At 37.1% G+C, this 19,209-nt stretch overlaps 1 long non-coding RNA gene across 3 annotated transcripts in view; it reads left to right on the top strand.

Annotated features, from left to right (window-relative positions):
- The window catches only part of LOC138847332 (uncharacterized), a 105,923-nt gene that overhangs the window by 14,808 nt on the left and 71,906 nt on the right, over nt 1-19,209 (top strand). For 2 of the 3 annotated variants that reach the window (XR_011385080.1, XR_011385078.1), the window contains exon 2: nt 14,310-14,619. This is a non-coding gene — a long non-coding RNA (uncharacterized lncRNA). The remainder of the gene's footprint in view (nt 1-14,309; nt 14,620-19,209) is intronic. The other variant, XR_011385079.1, reaches the window with a different exon arrangement.

The following is a 19,209-nucleotide window of genomic DNA, read 5'->3' as shown; positions in this document are numbered from 1 at the left end:
GGATTAAAATGGAATACTGGCTGCTATACATAGCACTCAATGTGAAATGTTTTTACAGAACACAGGGGGATTCCTTTTTATTTTTACAAATGGTGAACTTAAAAAATGAAGAACACACACACACTCACAAACAAAGCAAAACAAACAAAAGCTCCTTCTGATTTCTTTTGCCTGAAAGGAAGTGGTGTAGGGAAAGAGAGTAAAACCATAGGAATTTAGAGCTGGAAAAGGCCGTAGAGATCATTCCTTCCAACCCCTCAAATTACAGATGAGGAAACAAGCTAAAGAATGAGCAACTTTCCCAAGGTCACAGTTAGTTAAATTTTCAGCAGGGACTAGAATTTAAATCTTTTAAATCCCTGTCCAGGTCTCTTAAATCGTAAGGAAAGGTAGAAAACAAGCGTTATTTCCCAAGGAATCACTTATCTACTTGCAAAAGGAGGTTTTGCCTACCTTAAAAAGTCTCAGTCTGTGTTACCACAGGTTTAAAATAAGGAGCAACAATCCTGCAAAGTTCTTTCAGGCAAGTCCAGTATCTTCCTGCTGGGTTTCCTGGCTGCTCTGAGAAACATGTTCCAGGGCCAATGGCTACTTCTACAGACTGCATACAGGAGAATGAACAGGCAGCTTCTGAATTATGCTCCCTGAGCTGTTTGGGGTTTGGCACACCTTGCAGTTTCACAAAGAAGTAAATTTCAATTTCCAGAAGAGTGAATTTGGGAAGGGGAAGAAAAAGAAATGGTTTTAACTGAAAGGTGAAACACAAACTGTGGATTTTACCATGAATGATAGACAGTAATTTCATTGTGTATGAAATATATAAAGAGAGGAGAAATGCTAAAAAGGCCGTAATAACAAAAACACAACATCACACTTATATGTACTAGCTAGAGGACTGGAGAGCCCACTTGCTAAAACTCAAGGGCTTTGAAAGAAGGCCACTGGGATGAAAGAAAAGCCTATCTGTATGCAGCAAAATGAAGTCTCTTTTCTGATATGCAGAAATAATTATTCTCTAAGATGCTGTGGTCATTGCCTCCATTCCTTGCAGCAGAATAAGAAGTATAATAGTACACACAAGGGAGAAATCCTATATGTCCCTGGCAGTGTGTTGGAACATACCAGAGAAAATTAACAGCTTCAAGTCAGATAGGTTCCTGGATCTTAGAAACCTCCTGTCGAGCATTCATCATTCAGTTCAGTTTTGTCAACTGGCCATATTTTCAATCAGATGCACACACACACTATGAACAACCCTCTGTAGTTATGCAACCCCACATGCACACACATACACACACACGCACACACACACTACACACATGGCCCTGAAGTCGACACATGGCTACAATTTTCTCATTGTCCCAAATCGAATTTGAATATACAGTAAGCCAGCTGGATGATGATAGTTTTACAAGGTCTGGAGATAATTTATCAATTGAACTTCAAAGTTCTCTCAGTCTTTCTGCCTTGGTCATTATTAAGTAGGAAAATATGTAATCATTTGAGAAAAAAATATTAGATCTAGACTAAGGTCAACTATTCTTAGACAATGTAAGTTTTTAAGATATCATCAAGCCCAATCTCCTTATTTTCTTAAGCTGTCATTCCTTCAAACACAGTCATTACATCCCTAATGTGTTTAGATATGAAGTGGAGAAGCCTATGGAGAGAAAGTAAAAATGGGGCATATATTTGCTACCATTGCAATACAATAAATTTAATAAGATGTGCCCCATCACAGGCTCACATAGTAGAAAACAGTTATTAGTTTGAAAATACATTCCTTGCTGAGATTGAAAAACAAAATATATCTGAAATATAGAAAAGTGCAAGGTTGAAAGAATATCGGTAAGGCATGGAAGAATTTGAATATTTAGCTATCTCTGAAGGTTTAGAAGCACTTAATTCTTATGGAGCATTAATATTGTGCAGGTACTCTGTAAGCAAGCATTTCTGATTTCGTTTTTAGAATAGCCTTGGAAATAAATACTTTCTTAACTCCTATTTTATATGTGAGGAAAGCTGGTATTAAACTGGTTAAGAAATTTTAGTTAGCAAATGCTAAAGTTGGCACACAGGAAGAGCAGGATGTCATGACCCCCAAAGTCCACCCTCTTAAATAGCATGCTGTGGGTGAGCAACAATGGGGACACTAGAGTTGACCTTTCAAAGTAAAACAAATGCTACATTTGGCAGATGCTCAAAGTCCACCTTGTAACTTAAGTGAAAACAAAAAAAGAACATGGATATGTGACAGGTTAAGTACCAAGTCAGAATTTCTCTTCTTCTTGCTAACAATTCTGCAATTAAGTTGACTCTCAATTAGCAGATAGTTATTTAACACCTGTATTTTAATAGGACTGTTCTTTGCCATCATCCACAACAGAAATTAAAAAAAAAGTATGGCAAATGTCCCTGTTGTTAGTAATTCAAGAGCAAGCGTAAGACATGTCCAAAATAATTTAAGGATAAGCCACATGAACATCGTATTCCAACAGGAGCATAAGACAATATTTCCAGGAATATCTGTATTTTAATTGATAGTTAATAACTGACAGAATACAAGAGATTGAGATGGGCATAAGATTTTCTCAGCGGGACAAATGCTGAAATTGAAAGGGCGAAAGAGTGAAAGTTCAAGTTCAATGCAAAGATCACCTAGTATATTACCCTGACTAGTAGCTATCCCTGAATTGTGTGAAGGAACAATGAGAAATAGTAAAACTGAGTCCTTATTGTGGAAATGCATTTGCCTGAATTAGTTTTGTTCTTATATTTCTCGCAAAATTCCTTGTTTGGTATTGTACTAGGTTGTTCCAGTATTGTACTAGAGAGTCACCAATGGCCGTGCTAATAATTGCTTGAACTGGAAATATCCAGGAAAGAATTCTATTTGTGAATTGAATTCGGATGCCTTTAATGATCCTTAGTGTTAGGAAAGACTCAAATACCTCAAAGGAACAACAAAATTAAAAATTTGCCATAGCATTCTACACAAAATCATTATAGTCATTGATACCATGGCTTTAAAAACAGTTGTTAGTACATTATCTGATGATATTCCCAATATCAAGAGGATTCAATGCACTAATCAGTAGTAACAATTACCCAAAACATCTCCCCAAACCAACCAAGAGTATTGTTTTCTGTTTCCATGTGACTCTTCATATTCAATCATTTATCACAAAATTATCATTAGCATAACAATGGCCCTAAACCAATTAAAGATTTTAAACCCTGAAAATTACATTAATACATTGCTGTTATTAGTTTGTTTTAATGCAATATGAGTGGTATTAAAAAAGTTCATGGAAAATACACATAATGAAAATTATGCATGAATTTCAAAACTTTTGTACCAGAATAAAATTATCTTTTAAGTCTATTTCCTACAACTTTGTTGAAGTTCCTTCATGCACTTGATTTAAGGGAATAGGAAAATAGAAATGCAGTTTGTCCTTGGATTCACCACCAAGTTGATTATTATCTTTACTCCCACAAGTCTTACATTTTTTAAGTCCTTTATATTTCCCAGTTGTCTCTTTGTTCCCATGTGGTCCACAGCTTAACTTTAACAGTAGGAAATTCAAGGAATTGAAATATCAAGTTTTCTTCATTCTCATAAGGTAGCACATGTTCTGCACATACACACACACTCATACACACACACAAATTGTTTTAAATATATGTGAAAAATTTACATCAAGTTTTTCATTTCTAGAGAGGTAAATTGAAGGGCTTCAGAATGTGCAGTAGTTTGTGGCCCAAAGATTGAAAATAAAGTAAATCCCGTAAACAAATTACTTATACCTAAAAACAAACTTCTGGTGATTATTTTAAATGGTAACAAAAATGCAAATATATTATCTAAATCACAGTTCTTGGTTAGTGTTAGCATCTGACTCAACACAGAATGAGTGATTCTGATGAATTTGTAAACATAGGTGCACCTAGTTTCCCTCAGTACAAGCACATTTGCAGGAAGATTTATTTTTTCTCTTCAAACGTAGCTCCAATATTAGCATTAAATTTAATCACATATATTTTATAGAAATTTTATTCAAAATATATTTATGTAAGATAGTTTTGTAATAGATGTTAGTATTAAGTCAAACTGCCTAACAATGGGGGTTCGGACTCAGTCTTTAATTTAGATTTGCCATCTGATTAAAATCCTTAATAGTTCATAAAAACACCAACAGAATAAACTCCTTCTAAAAAAGGGCTTCAAAAAGTTCATGGGTATATGGGGACACTTGTGGCACAGCATTTTAAATCACTGCTTGGGAGGCCGCCTTCCATTTACAGAGTGCCTGGTTCAAATCCTGACAACTGTGCACTTCCGATCAATCCAGATTCCTGCTTCTGTGAACACTTGGAGACAGCAGGTGAGGTTAAGTAACTGGGTGCCCAAGTAAGAAATTCAGTTTGAGTTATAGGTTCCTGGCTTCAGCCTGATCCAGCCTTGATGAATGCAGAAATTTGGGATGTCCAGCAGATGGAATCTCTCTCTCTCTTTCTCTCTATTTCGGCCTTTCAAATAAATCCATTAACAATTTAAAAATTAAAAAGCATGGAAAAATTGCATTATCTTTTATGTGTTACCATGTTCTCCAAACTTTGTAAAGTCTTTTCATGTATTTATACCTTCTATTTTCCTTCTAATACGTATTTTATGCTTTGTTACAACAGTAGACAAATATTGCTCATTTTGATTACCTATTCTACTCAAAACCATATTTTTTTTAAATTTATTTAAAAAAAATTTTTTGACAGGCAGAGTTAGTGAGAGAGAGAGACAAAGAGAAAGGCCTTCCTTCCATTGTTTTACCCCCCAAATGGCTGCCAGGAGCCAGGTGCTTCCTCCTGGTCTCCCATGCGGGTACAGGGCCCACTGCCTTCCCGAGCCACAGCAGAGAGCTGGACTAGAAGAGGAGCAACCGGGACAGAATCCGGTGCCCTGACCGGGACTAGAACCCAGGGTGCCAGCGCCGCAGGCAGAGGATTAGCCTAGTGAGCCACGGCACTGGCCAAACCCATAATCTTTTATTTCATTTACCATACCAAACCTAAATCCCACCTTCCTAGAATGAATTTGAAAGCCTTCCTTAATCTAGTGTTTTCTTACCTGGTCACACTTGTTTACCTAAATAGTACAGTGTTATCATTTTGTCTCATGCTATGCCCCTTCCCCACACACACATGCCCACTTCCACCACTTCATATTTTGCCTTCTTTTCTATGAAATCCTTGTATTTTGCTTCTCTGAATTCAACCACTCCTCCAAACCTCAGCTTAAATTCTCCCCTCTCTAGAATCATGCAGGACAATGCCTTTGATGAATCATTATTACCCTTACAAAAGAGTATTATACATTTGATATGTTGATGCTATCGTATCTCATGTTTACTGTGTGAGAAGTACTTACTACAGTCCTACAAACCCAGGAAATCCTTTATAGATATTGATTGACAAGCTGATTATTGATTGATGCTTCCATGGTTAATTTCCCTCTAACATCTCTAGGGAAACAGAATATGGCTTAAGAAATTACTATCTATTTTTTCTCACACAACCATGAATGTGTCACCTGGCATTTGTGTTTAGGTATTGCCTAGATATATTACTAACTATTCTTATACATCCAAAAGGCCACTGCTGCAGTTTACAAGCAATGACTGTTGCATAAAATAGTATGATTAGGTAAACTGTGCGTAATAATAACAACAAATATCAAGATATTCCTACTGTGGTTCCTTAAAAACTGGAGCACAAGTCAAGTAAAGTCAATTATTGTAATTAAAATGTAATTCCAATGACACACACAGCCTTCTGCTGCATCAATGCTGTGTGCTCAGTGGTGTCCATGGATCTGAATGATGAAGGATAGGATATCACAATGGTTGCATTTTATTAGATGTATAAGCAAACTACTGCTCTGCCTCCTTATTTTGGAACAAAACCTCACATACAGGGTGACATTTTAGGTGATGAATTCTTTCCTGAAAAGTGTGGATGTAGGCATGTTGTAAATATTTTTGTGAAATTTTTTGGTAAACATTTTTGTGAAATTTAAATTATAAATTTTATTTCCCCTTATATAGAGTTTATATGTCTGATTTGCTTTCTGCTTCTCAATAAATTAATTGCAAATTTTAAATTTTTCTATCTTCAAAATTATTATTTTTAAAAATTTTAATCCATGATCAAAAGATGAAATTTATTCCATAAATCCTAAGTTTACATTTATGGTAGTAAATAGTTTTGCTTTAGTTATTTTATTCATTTTTATGCTTTATTTTTTTAAATGTATATTCATTTAGCTTCATATATTTGACAGGAGAATTGGAGAGAGGGAGAGAGGGAGAGGGAGAGGGAGAGGGAGACACAGAGATTTTCACCCACTGGTTCACTCTCCAAGTGTTCACAATAGCCAGGGACAAGCCAAAAGAGGAAATCTGGAACTCAATCTAAATTTGCCATGTTAGTGGCAAGGGTCTAAGAACTTGAGTCATCATTTTCTATTCCCAGGATGTATTAGGAAGAAGCTGAATCAAAAGTAGAGAGGCCAGAACTCAAATTGGCTGTCTAGCAGGGGGTGCATCCCAAATGGCATTAGCCTTCTGTTCCACAACAGCCACCCCTATTTTCTTGCTTTAATGTTGGTTCAACTACATTTTAAGAACATTTTTGTACTGATGAACCATTAAGTAAATCTTGAATTTTTTTTTTTGATTTTCAGTTTTGACCATATCTTCTCCTTTCTCATTATTTCTGGTTTTCTACAGTTTAAAAAATCACAAAAAGCAGTAAACTTAGTCAAATCCTTAAGAACTTCGTAAGGGTTAGATACCTTTTTTATAAAGAGCAGGAAGAAAAATGAGCAGCTGTGCTCCTTAGTATTGTTTTAGATTTTTAAAGCCTTTTAAATTTGAGCAAAATTATTGTTTTAATAGTGGGTACCCTTAGAGATTGACAGAGAAATTGCTTTTCCATAATAAAAGACATGCAATTCCCCAGAGCATATGTCTATCAGTAATAACTTGTCAGATCAGGTGGAACTCGGACAAAAATGGCAGTTATTAGCATGTGGCCACTTTTGACACTGTGATTGAAGTAAAGACCTGAGCATTTGATGAAAGTCATTTTTAGCAGTCTCTTCTGCACATAATTTTCTGAGCATCAAGATAAACTGGGATCTTTTCTGCATTTGTATAGGATTAATTATAGGAACAAAATCTTAACACTGTTTCAACCAAGTAAGAAGCATCAATATGTCTTCTTGAAGTAGAGTGATAAGGACAGGGACATAGAAATTCCCCTTATGGTTGTAGACATGCCACAAATTTGAGGGATGGATGACCATTTTTGTAGATGGAAAAGAAAGCTCTTTTCTTTGAACTCTTCAATTGACATAGGCCAAAAATCAATTGCATGGGGCCAGCACTGTGGTGCAGCAGGTTAAAGCCCTGGTCTGAAGCGCCAGCATCCCATATGGGTGCTGGTTCTAGTCCCAGCTGCTCTTCTTCCCATCCAGCTCTCTGCTATGGCCTGAGATAGCAGTAGAAGATGGCCCAAGTCCTTGGGCTCTTGCACCCATGTGGAAGACCCAGAAGAAGCTCCTGGCTCCTGGCTTCGGATCAGCACAGCTCTGGCTACTGCAGCCATCTGGGGAGTGAACTAGCGGATGGAAGGCCTCTCTCTCTGTCTCTACCTCTCTCTGTAACTCTGACTTTCAAATAAATAAAATAAATCTTTTAAAAAAAAATCAATTGCATGTCATTGGACTTCCCAACATTCTGAGCCCCAAAATTCACTTACATGCTTAGATATTTATGAACTGAGTTCTTATCACATAAAATTCTTGTGTTCCTCTCTGGTAAGCCACAATGATCTTTCTGGACATGGACACCAACGGGGTAGCCTTTGCTCATCCCTCTCTCCTGATCTGTTGATCTGTAGTAGGCCTCTTCCACACAGAGTTTGACATGTAAAATTGACATCATGTTTGGACAGAATGACTTCAGAGAATTGATCCCACTATAATTTCTCCTCAGTGTTAAGTGTGAGCTGTCCGTTTAATAAAGTGAAGGAACAATCATCATTTCCATATGTTAGTTACGGATTCCATAAGGAACCCACATCAATATGAACTTAACATTATACTTCAGGTCTTTCCCCCCTCTTGCTAAGGAGCTCAAATATCCTTTGCATTTTCCTTCCTTCATCTACCTCAGGGTGTCTTTGGCATGATGTCACAACCCTGAAGTTTTAATCTGGAAGGAACCTGCTTCTAGCTGGTTATCAAGCTAACCCATCCTAGATGTGAGCTTTTCAAAAAAAAATCTCCCTTTCATTAGGGTGGTCATGTACCATGGCAGAGTGCACAAAAAGGAACATGGATACATTAACTACCCCTCAAATTATATCCTATAAGGAGCTGCCTCTTCTAGCCCACCTGAAACATTCACCTTGGGGGAGTGATCTCCTCAGGAACAGGATGCAAGAGCAGGTACTTGGCACAGTCATTAGGTCATGATTTAGGACAATGGCATCTTATATCAGAGTGTCAGGTTGAGTCCTGACCACTCTGCTTCTAATCTGGCTTCCTGCTAATGCCACTCTGAGAGGCAGCTAAAAATAGCTCAGATACTTGGGTCCCTGCCACCATACCTGGGAGACTTACATTGAGTTCCAGGCGCCAAGCTTCAGCCTGGCTAGCCCTGGATTTTGCAGTTGTAGACATTTGGGCAGCTAACAAATAGATGTAAGATCTTGCATCTTGCTACGTTTCTCCTTCCCCTTTCCCCTGCCTCAAGTTAAATCAACATGAATTAATTACCTAAGAAAATAAACAGGTTGCAGTATACATGTAAATCCCAGTTCAGTTTTAATCAGCTTCTTAGCATTTCTAAGGCTAATTGTTTGTTGTGACCATCCTATTGAAGTATTTACCTCCGGAAAAAATGTGCATCAACTTTTTGGTCTTGCATGGCACTTTGTCAGTGAGTTGTGATTTACAAAGCATTCCTTAACAGCAGTTAAAATAGAAGTCCCACTTCATTTTGATAATACGAAAATCGTCTCTTCTACATGATTTCCCTTGATTTTGATGTGTTGAATTTAAGTATTTCAATCCAATGGAAAATGCTAATTACGTTTTCCAAATAATCCTAAAATCTCCAACAAAACTCATTTATACACACACACACACACACACTCACAGAGAGAGAGAGAGAGAGAGAAAGAGAGAGCTCAAAACCCTGAATAAAATAACAAGGAATAAAAACTTACCAAGGAAATGGAAAAGGACCTCTCATGGCTTAACCTGTTTTGAGAATATGCCTGTTAAATAAATTTTACACGTGATCTGAAGTGTGAGCCAAGGAAGTACATATGGTGAAACTTTAGCAAATACTTGCTAGGGGAGTAACCCACAGAGGAATTAAAGATCCTAGCCACATATTTAATTTTTTCACCCAAACTGTTAAGTTATGTCATTTTTCACTGGAGAATGTAGGCTGGCTAATGGATTTAACACTACCATTTGGTCTAATTTCCTGATGTCTGCTCCAATCATTGTATAAGCCTCTTTATAGAGAAATAAAAAAACTTAGAACTTTATCTACTTGTTTTTGGGGCTCTCATACAGGCACTCTGCTATTTCTTACTTATTGAAAGCTGATGTTGGCTTACAGAGAAAAGATTTGGGATAAAGATGGGTTTAAGGTGGTTCACCTATCCCAGATGAAAATATTTTCCAACACAAACCATGCTTATAAGCCAATATAGAAAGAAAGAAAGAAAAGTGCTTTTTACACTAATTATATATTTTTTGCTTTCAATAATTTTCACGCTTTCCTACCTAAATCTAATTTTATCTTCTAAATTTTGTGTTATTTTCTCTAACTCAATTTCTATGTCAATATTAATTACCTAGCAATTAATTATCTGCATTCTTCTAAAGCTCTGAGAAGACATTTTTAGTTTGCCTTTCCCAGATGAGATGATCCTTATTTGAAACAAGTATGTTTGCCCACAAAGAGTTTAAAGTAGGGCTTTGAAGTTTTTTAAAAGTTTTGAGATCCTGGTTCTTTGCAGGCCATATACAAACCTAGGAATTTAATTAAAATGTTTCACAGCATTCATTATTAACCTAAATGATAATGGAGACTGAATGAACTTCAGAGAAAGACCTGAGTTAAGTCATAGCTCTGTTGCTTATAAGCTGTGTGAATTTGGATTTTTCTAACTTTACTTCTATCTAAAATAGGTATTATTTTCATTTTCACAAGATAATTAAGAGAAGTTGATACACTTTCCCAGATTCAGTGGAGTGTTCAAAAATAATTAATGATCCAAATTAATCAGTTTCAGTTAGTTATTATTAATGAATTATTAAATGATGATTTCATGTGGTTCCTAATTATCACTAAGATTTTATATGCAGAAAAATATGTGGTTTCAGCCATATTAATATAGTAAGTTTAGTGTTCCTCATAAACCTGGAATGCTTCCTCATCTACTTTTTTTTTTTTAAGATGTATTTATTTATTTATTTATTTGAAAGGCAGAGTACAGATAGGCAGAGGCAGAGAGAGAAAGGTCTTCCATCTACTGGTTCATTCCCCAAATGGCCACAACAGCTAGAACTGAGCTGATCCAAAGCCAGGATCCAGGAGCTTCTTCTGGGTCTCCCACCACAGAGGTGCAGGGACCCAAGGATTTGAGCCACCCTTTACTGCTTTCCCAGGCCACAGAGGAGAGCTGGATCAGAAGTGGAGCAGCCGAGTCTCAAAGTGGTACCCATATGGGATGCTGGCACTGCAAGCAGCATCTTTACCCGCGACACCACAGTGCAGGCCTTCTTCATCTGATTGTATTACAAAAGAAGCAAACACTTATTTTGAAATTCTCTTCCAGGATTGTCGTTGTATTGTTAGTCACTATAGTTATACCATTCTGAATGCCTACTGCTTATTCACAGGTTCACTTTTTACTTTTAAAGGGAAATACTATACTTCTTCTTTCAACTTGCCATGAAAGCTCATTCTACCAAAGCTCATTCAAATATAATGTTAACAGTAAATTTGTTGGTTTATTTTTAACTTTAATTATTTTTCACTGTATTTCAAAACAATTTATTAGCTCTATAGAAACAGAAGTAGGTAGGTAGATCAATAAATAAATAAAGTGCATAAAATCCCACATTCAATAGGAATAAGATTGTCACATAAAATAAGGTAATGGTTACTGAAAACAAGCTCTTTATCTCACTCAAAGTTTCCTGGAAGTGAAGGGAATACAGGAACCAAAAAGGACCATGGAGCTATAACAGAAGTTTGAGATGAAAATGGACTGAATTAAGAACATTAAGGAAAATGTACTAGGTGCCCCAAGCTATCCTTGCTATTAACACATCATAGTTCACTCAATTCAACCAGTCACTTTGTTTTTTTTTTAACTTTTATTTAATAAATATAATTTTCCAAAGTACAATTTTGGATGATAGCAGCTTTTTCTCCCCGTAACCTCCCTCCCACCCACAATCATCTCATCTCCCACTCCCTCTCCCATCCCATTCTTCATCAAGATTCAGTTTCAATTATCTTTATATTCAGAAGATCTACTTAGTATACACTAAGTAAAGATTTCTTTTTTTTTTGACTTTTATTTAATGAATATAAATTTCCAAAGTACAGAATATGGATTACAATGGCTTCCCCCCCATAACGTCCCTCCAACCAGCAACCCTCCCCTTATCCACTCCCTCTCCCCTTCCATTCACATCAAGATTCATTTTCGATTCTCTTTATATACAGAAGATCAGTTTAGCATACATTAAGTAAAGATTTCAACAGTTTGCTCCCACACAGAAATATAAAGTGAAAAATACTGTTTCAGTACTAGTTATAGCATTAAATCACAATGTACAGCACACTAAGGACAAAGATCCTACATGAGGAGTAAGTGCACAGTGACTCCTGTTGTTGACTTAACAAATTGACACTCTTGTTTATGGCCTCAGTAATCACCCTAGGCTCTTGTCATGAGTTGCCAAGGCTATGGAAGCCCCCTGAGTTCACTGACTCTGATCATTTTTAGACAAGGCCATTGTCAAAGTGGAAGTTCTCTCCTCCCTTCAGAGAAAGGTACCTCCTTCTTTGATGACCCATTCTTTCCACTGGGATCTCACTCGTGGAGATCTTTCATTTAGGTTTTTTTTTTTCCCCCAGAGTGTCTTGGCTTTCCATGCCTGAAATACTCTCATGGGCATTTCAGCCGGATCCACATGCCTTAAGGGCTGATTATGAGGCCAGAGTGCTGTTAGGACATCTGCCATTCTATGGGTCTGCTGTGTATCTCACTTCCCATGTTGGATCATTCTCTCCCTTTTTGATTCTATCAGTTATTATTTGCAGACACTATTCTTGTTTATGTGATCCCTTTGGTTCTTAGTCCTATCATTACAATCAGTTGTGAACAGAAATTGATCACTGGGACTAGTGAGATGGCATTGGTACATGCCACCTCGATGGGATTGAATTGGAATCCCCTGGTATGTTTCTAACTCTACCGTTTGAGGTAAGTCAGCTTGAGCATGTCCCGAATTGCACATCTCTTCCCTCTCTTATTCCCACTCTTATATTTAACAGGGATAACTTTTCAGTTAAGTTTCAGCACTTAAGAAGACTTGTGTATTGATTACAGTATTCAACCAAAAGTTTTAAGTAGAATCTTTATATACAGAAGATCTACTTAGTGTACACTAAGTAAAGATTTCAACAGTTTGCACCCACACAGACGCACAAAGTATAGAGTACTGTTTGAGTAGTAGTTTTACCCTTAATTCACATGGTACAACACATTAAGGACAGAGATCCTACACAGGGAGTAAGTGCATAGTGACTCCCGTTGTTGATTTAACAATTGACACTCTTATTTATGATGTCAGTAATCACACAAGGCTCTTGTCATGAGCTGCCAAGGCTATGGAAGCCTCTTGAGTTCACCAACTCCGATCTTATTTAGACAACAACCAGTGACTTTGTGAAGTTTGTGGTACTCTGCTCATTTTGGAGAATTGTAATTGGTGGTAATAGTTGCATAGAGACTAAAATAAATAGGATTCACACTCAAAACTACCTGAATCCCCTGCTTGGTATTCCAAGGAGAATGGTACAATCACTGCAATGGAATTGCACAGAACTCAGGTTTTCTGTCCAAATGCAAATTACCAAAGGGAAGGAATTTAATGTAGAATGTGTGTTACTCCTAATTTTTATCACTATAGTCCCCACCTAGAGAAACACAATTAATATTAATTGTGTAATAATACTATGTGTGTACATTTGTCTACTCATTGATATTTATTTCTGACCACCAAACCAACATTTACAGTGCCTTCATGGTCACTGAGGAACATGCACAGAGTGACAAAAAGGCGTCACTATTTCCCAATGAGCATCTAACCAAGTGAGGTCAAAGAAAGCAATGGGTGCTCTTTCTTCTTGTTTCAGCTCTTGTTTTATAAATAAGTGGCCTTTTTGTGATCTGTTCTGTGTCGTGTATTCTGTATTTTGTATTTTTTGTTGGAGGACTTCCTATTAGCATGGTCCAGGGCATTATACTAGTGATGTCTAGTGTTTTTCAGTACAAGAAAGCTGAATATGACTAACTGAGAAAAAACACGTGTATTAGATAAACTTTGTTCAGACTGAGTTACAGTACTGTTGCTCCTGTGTTCAGTGTTACTGTGTCAACAGTGTATATTAAATAAAGTGATTTTAAATACAAAAACACTTAAAACAAAACCATGCATTGATTTTTTATGAAAATATTGTGACCAGCAGTTTGCAGCAATCTAAATACACATTTCCTTTAGAAACAATAGTTCAATATTTGCTAATTATTGTTCAAATAGTTTGATAGAACATAAGTACTACAAATAATAATAATCAATCATATCTCATTTAAAGAAATATGACCCAGATAGGGCATTTACACACTTTTCCCATGTTTCATGCAAGATATGTGGTAGGGTTGGTATTTCAAATTTCAATTACAAAAACTCTTTTCTTAAATATTATTCATTCCTATTTCTAAGGAGTTTATTAATACTTTGGATGTTCAGGGTCACAACAATTGTATGATAATTATTACAATATAATTCTCATCAATTCTCATTGATGATATTAATGTGATATTAATACAAATACCATGTAGTAGGTAGATACAATTCTAAGAATATAATGGTACATCACCTCCTTCCTCCCTCCTTCTTCCCTAACAAATTTTCTCACCTACAGGCTCTCTCCAGAAATACTGGATTGGCGATTCCCTATAAACTCACCTTATGAAGAGCTGCCTCACTGGATTCCGTGGTCCTGACTTCCCTGAAAAGGCATTTCCCTTGCACCACAGCACACCCCATCTGAAATGAGTTCCTCTTTTACTTTTGATTTCTCTTGCAGATAAACCTATGCAATTTTTGTAGTTCCCATCCTTCTCTGGAAAATGATGCAAGAGAAATATTGTTAAAGAACTAGGCTGGCAAAGGAGTTAGAGAATGTTCATGAAGGTGAATCCCGCATGTAGACACCATTGCATCTGGAAAAGGTGAGATTTTATTACTCTGTGAACAGACAGTGAGTCTCCTTTCACACAGCTGGGTTTCTAGTCTCTCTCTCTCTCTCTCTCTTCTGTGTGTGTGTCTGTGTGTGTCTCCCCTGTCTCTCATTCATCCTCTGCATTCTCTCTCCCTCTTCCTCTCTTTCCACCTTTAAACTGAAAGGGAAGTGGAGGTAGGAAGATGACACATTCACTACTTCTGCATGATAAGAGCCATGGCACTGATAAACACCTCCTCACCTATAAAATTCCTCCTCACTTACAGTGCTCAAGTCTTTTCTTGTATATCCGTCTAACACCAATGGATATTAGGGGAAGATGTATTTACCAATAAGAACTCATATACTTACTTTTGTCCTTTGGAAAATCCCCTAATACAAATTGCAGTGTTGTACCATTCAAACACCTCGAAAGAAATAATACCTTGACCACTTTCAGTTAAAGACACAATTCACCTTTTCCTTACATAGATATTTTAATATGACAATACTTCAAAACATACCATGCATCTTAAAATTCTTCACCAAGTTTATGAAAAATATTATGAAAAATTATGCATGGATTTCAGAGCAACATGGCACCAAAATAAATGATAATTCCATTTCCATGAACTTTCTGAAACACCCTCTTTAATATAAATGCCAAACATTTCTCCTCCCTCCACTACTACCATCCTAGTACAAGTGAGTTTCTTCAAAAACTACCATCATTGCCTCCAACCAAAAATTCTTTCCCTCAGAGCTGTGTTTCAAAATCTAAGCCTGACCACTCCTTAACACAAAGTTATCCCATCGCGTTCTGAGAATTCAGTCTTGGGGTCAGCATTGTGGTGTGGTGTAGCAGGTAAAGTCGCCACCTGTGATGCTGGCATCCCATATGGGCACTGGTTCCTGTTCTGGCTGCTCAACTTGATCCAGCTTCCTGCTAATACACCTGGGAAAGCAATGGACAATGGCCCAGGTGCTTGGCCCCCTATACCCATGTGGGAGTCCTGGAAGAAGCTCTTGGCTCCTGGCTTCATTTTGCCTCAGCACTGGCTGTTGCAGCCATTTGGAGAGTGAACCAGTGGATGGAAGACCTCTCTCTGCTTGCCTCTGCCTCTCCCTCTCTGTAACTCTGCTGTTCAAATAAGTAAACAACCTTTAAAAAAGTAAGTATCAAACACAATCCAGCCTCAGATCCTTCACAACCGCTGTTTGCTTTCTCCCATCTCAGCAGAATTTGCATTATTTATTCAAATCTTGGTTGAAAAATCATTTTCTCAAGACACCTCACATAACAGATCTCTCCAAAATATACCCTCCTCTCACCACTCTCTAATTTTTTTTTAATATTTTATTTATTTATTTGAGAGGTAGAGTTACAGACAGTGAGAGAGACAGAGAGAAAGGTCTTCTGTCTGTTAGTTCACTCTCCAAATGGCAGCAACGGCAGAGCTGCGCCACTCTAAAGTGAGGAGCTAAGTGCTTCCGCCAGGTCTCCCATGCGGGTGCAGGCAAAAAAACATTGGCCATCTTCTACTGCTTTCCCAGGCCACAGCAGAGAGCCATATTGGAAGAGGAGCAGCCAGGACTAGAACCAGTGCCCATATGCAATGCCGGTGCCACAGGTGGAGGATTAACCTACTGCGCCATGGCGCCAGCCCCAGCACTTTCTAATTTCTGAGAGCATGTGCCATGCTTACTTCTTTGTCACCAATCAACCCCACCAATTTCTGGAGAGAGTCCGTGAGCACAGACTTTCTGTTTGGCTTTTTGCTGTATCATCTGATCTTAAAGCCCTGCCTGGCATATAGAATGTGTTCAATAAATATTATTGCGTAAATAAATAAATTTGTGAAACAATTATATTGACTTGATTAAATTCATTCCAAAACAAACATTGATGGCCACTCAGTGCATTTCATGTTTTATTTACTGCTCCAGTGACTCAAATGCAAGAGCACATTATTCATTAATCCACTCACTTTCGTTGTGACTATTATTTCACGGATGCCAGAGACCATTATTTCTCATTCTTTCTTGATTTAAAATCTCTTTAAAATTTTAGGGAAAATCTCTAAAATTCAGTTTCTAAGTCATTTATATTTTCAATATTTATATTGATCTCTCTATATTGTTCTAATTTAGATAAGAAGCATGTTGGGATGGTTAATTTCATACATCAACATGGCTAGTTTATGTTGTCTGATTGCTTGGTCAAACACCAGTCTAAATGTTACTTTGAAAGTATTTTTAGCATTAATTAAATTAATAGATTTTGGTAAGTATTTGCAGCCTTCCCCTGACCCCCATCATGCAAAGGAGACTCATCGGATATATTTTATGTTTTAAGAGCAAAGACTGAAGTTTCCTGAGTAGGAATCAATTATGCCTCAAGCCTGCAACACAAAAATTCTGAATTTCCAGCCTATAGATCTCTATCTCAACGTGGAAAATCAACTCTGACATGAATTTCCACGCAGTGAACCTGCTGTATAGGTTTCAGACTTGCCAGGCCCCACAAGTGTGTAAGCCAATTTCATAAAATAAATCTGTTGATCTCTCATCTATCTATATCTGTATCTATACCTATCTATCTATATATTATCTATCTATCCTACTATTTATATTTCTCCAGAGAATCCTAATACAACATGTGATGATTTGATTTCTTAGAAATAGTAAATGATTGGACTTCTGAAAATTCATCTAGTAGCTGTAGGATCTGCACACAGCAGCTAGTCTTATTGCAGCAAAATCCATAAAGGGAAATCTTGTGCAATCCACAGAATGCTGAATCCTGAATAGATGACACAAAAGGGATTGGGAATGTTTCCTAACCTCTTCTGTTGCTTCAGTGTCGGAAATAAATCATAACTACCTGAAAAAAGCAGCCATTCCCATCATATTTCAAAATTCTAAGAGAGGTAATTACACTAATTCAGTATCCAACACCCTTTCCACTACTGAGGTCTTAGTAAGGAAATTAGAATTCAGCAGCGCTGAGAGCACTTCCCATTGTTCACATGACCTTGAATTAAAAAAATTTTTCAGTTTCCAATATTTGTTCCCACATTTATCAAATTTAGGAATAAATAATATAATGATATGTAAATCTACCAATTAACTTGTGAGAAGTGGCATGATAAAAAACTTGCTTAGCTTTTAAACGAGAAAGAGAGGAGGAGATTTACTGACAATCTATAGCAGAAATCCCCACCAGGAATGTAGTGATTCATTCCTGCCTTCAGACCCAGAACAGGGATAAGACACTGATGAAATGTTCTTCTTTACCTTTTCTATGTAGGGATGGGTGTGTGTGTGTGTGTGTGTGTGTGTGTGTGTGGAGAAAGAGAGAGAGAGATGGAGGGAGGGAGGGAGAGAGAGAGATAAAGAGAGATACAGGTTTTCAATTTGACCAGCCTACATAAGTTGTTTTTAGAGAACTTGGATAGAGAAACTCAGGAAGTTCATTTCCTTTAGGTAAATCTGAAGTCCTTCAGTGCTTTCTGTCCTCCCTTCAATCCACACTCACAGTTTTATTGACTTTTATTGAGAAGCCATGTAATGTAGTATTAAGGGATGAGATTCTATACAGAACAGCTGTCCTTAAGAAAATTTTGAACCTGTCTAAAGCTAAAAGTCTTCTTCTGTGAAACAAGAAAGCTGGTGGTACTTAGCATCTTGGGTTGTCAGGATGAAAGGAGTCAGGACATGCCAAGAAGATAGCAATTGATCAATTTGTATTATGTCTTATACAGTTCTGCTGTTAGAGACACGGACATAGATACTTACATTACACTGAATGAAACATAGAATTTGTAAGGAAAATTAAATATTAAATAATCAGATAAAAATGAATAATTATTTCATTGACTGGAAGTAAAACAGTGAAAATTGAGAAGCTGATGTGTGCTGGGATGATTAGAAATATCCCTGTGACACAAACCTTTTCATGAAAGTGATTTTGCATTTGGAGATTTAGAAAAAATGTGAATAACTGTTCAACAATATAACATATTAAAAGACAAAATGAAAATAACCAGAATGTGTGCCACCATCTACCTAACCAAAGTGAATCCATTTTGGAAATACAGATTAAACTGTCACGGTGTTTAACAGTCTCTGCCATTAGAGACCAGTCACCTCCAATCCAACTTAAAATCACAAAATTCTTCTTTATTAATATTTATTTTTAATATTTATTGTTTTATTTGAAAGGCAGAGTTAGAGAGAGGGGGAGATAGAAAAAGAAATCGTCTATCTGCTGGTTCACTCCCAAATGGCTTCAATGGCTGGGTCTGGGACAGACCAAAGCCAGGAGCCTGGAACTCCATCAGGTATCACACACGGGCCATCTTCTGTGGGTTTCCCATGTTCGTTAGCAAGGAACCATATCAGAAGTAAAGCAACTGGATTTGAACCAGCACTCACATGAAATGCCAGCATCCCAGGCAATGGCTTAACCCACCGTGCCACAATGCCACCCCCTCTTTATTAATATTTAAAATTTAAAACTTGGGTAGTAGGGTTTTAGCCAATTAATTAAGATGACCACCTGTCACACTGAAGTACCTGGATTTAGTGTGTGGCTCCA

Source organism: Oryctolagus cuniculus, chromosome 20 (genome assembly GCF_964237555.1).
Source record: "Oryctolagus cuniculus chromosome 20, mOryCun1.1, whole genome shotgun sequence".
Lineage (NCBI taxonomy): Eukaryota > Metazoa > Chordata > Mammalia > Lagomorpha > Leporidae > Oryctolagus > Oryctolagus cuniculus.
The sequence above is the reverse complement of the archived record's forward strand: the minus strand, read 5'-3'. Positions and strand labels throughout refer to the sequence as shown.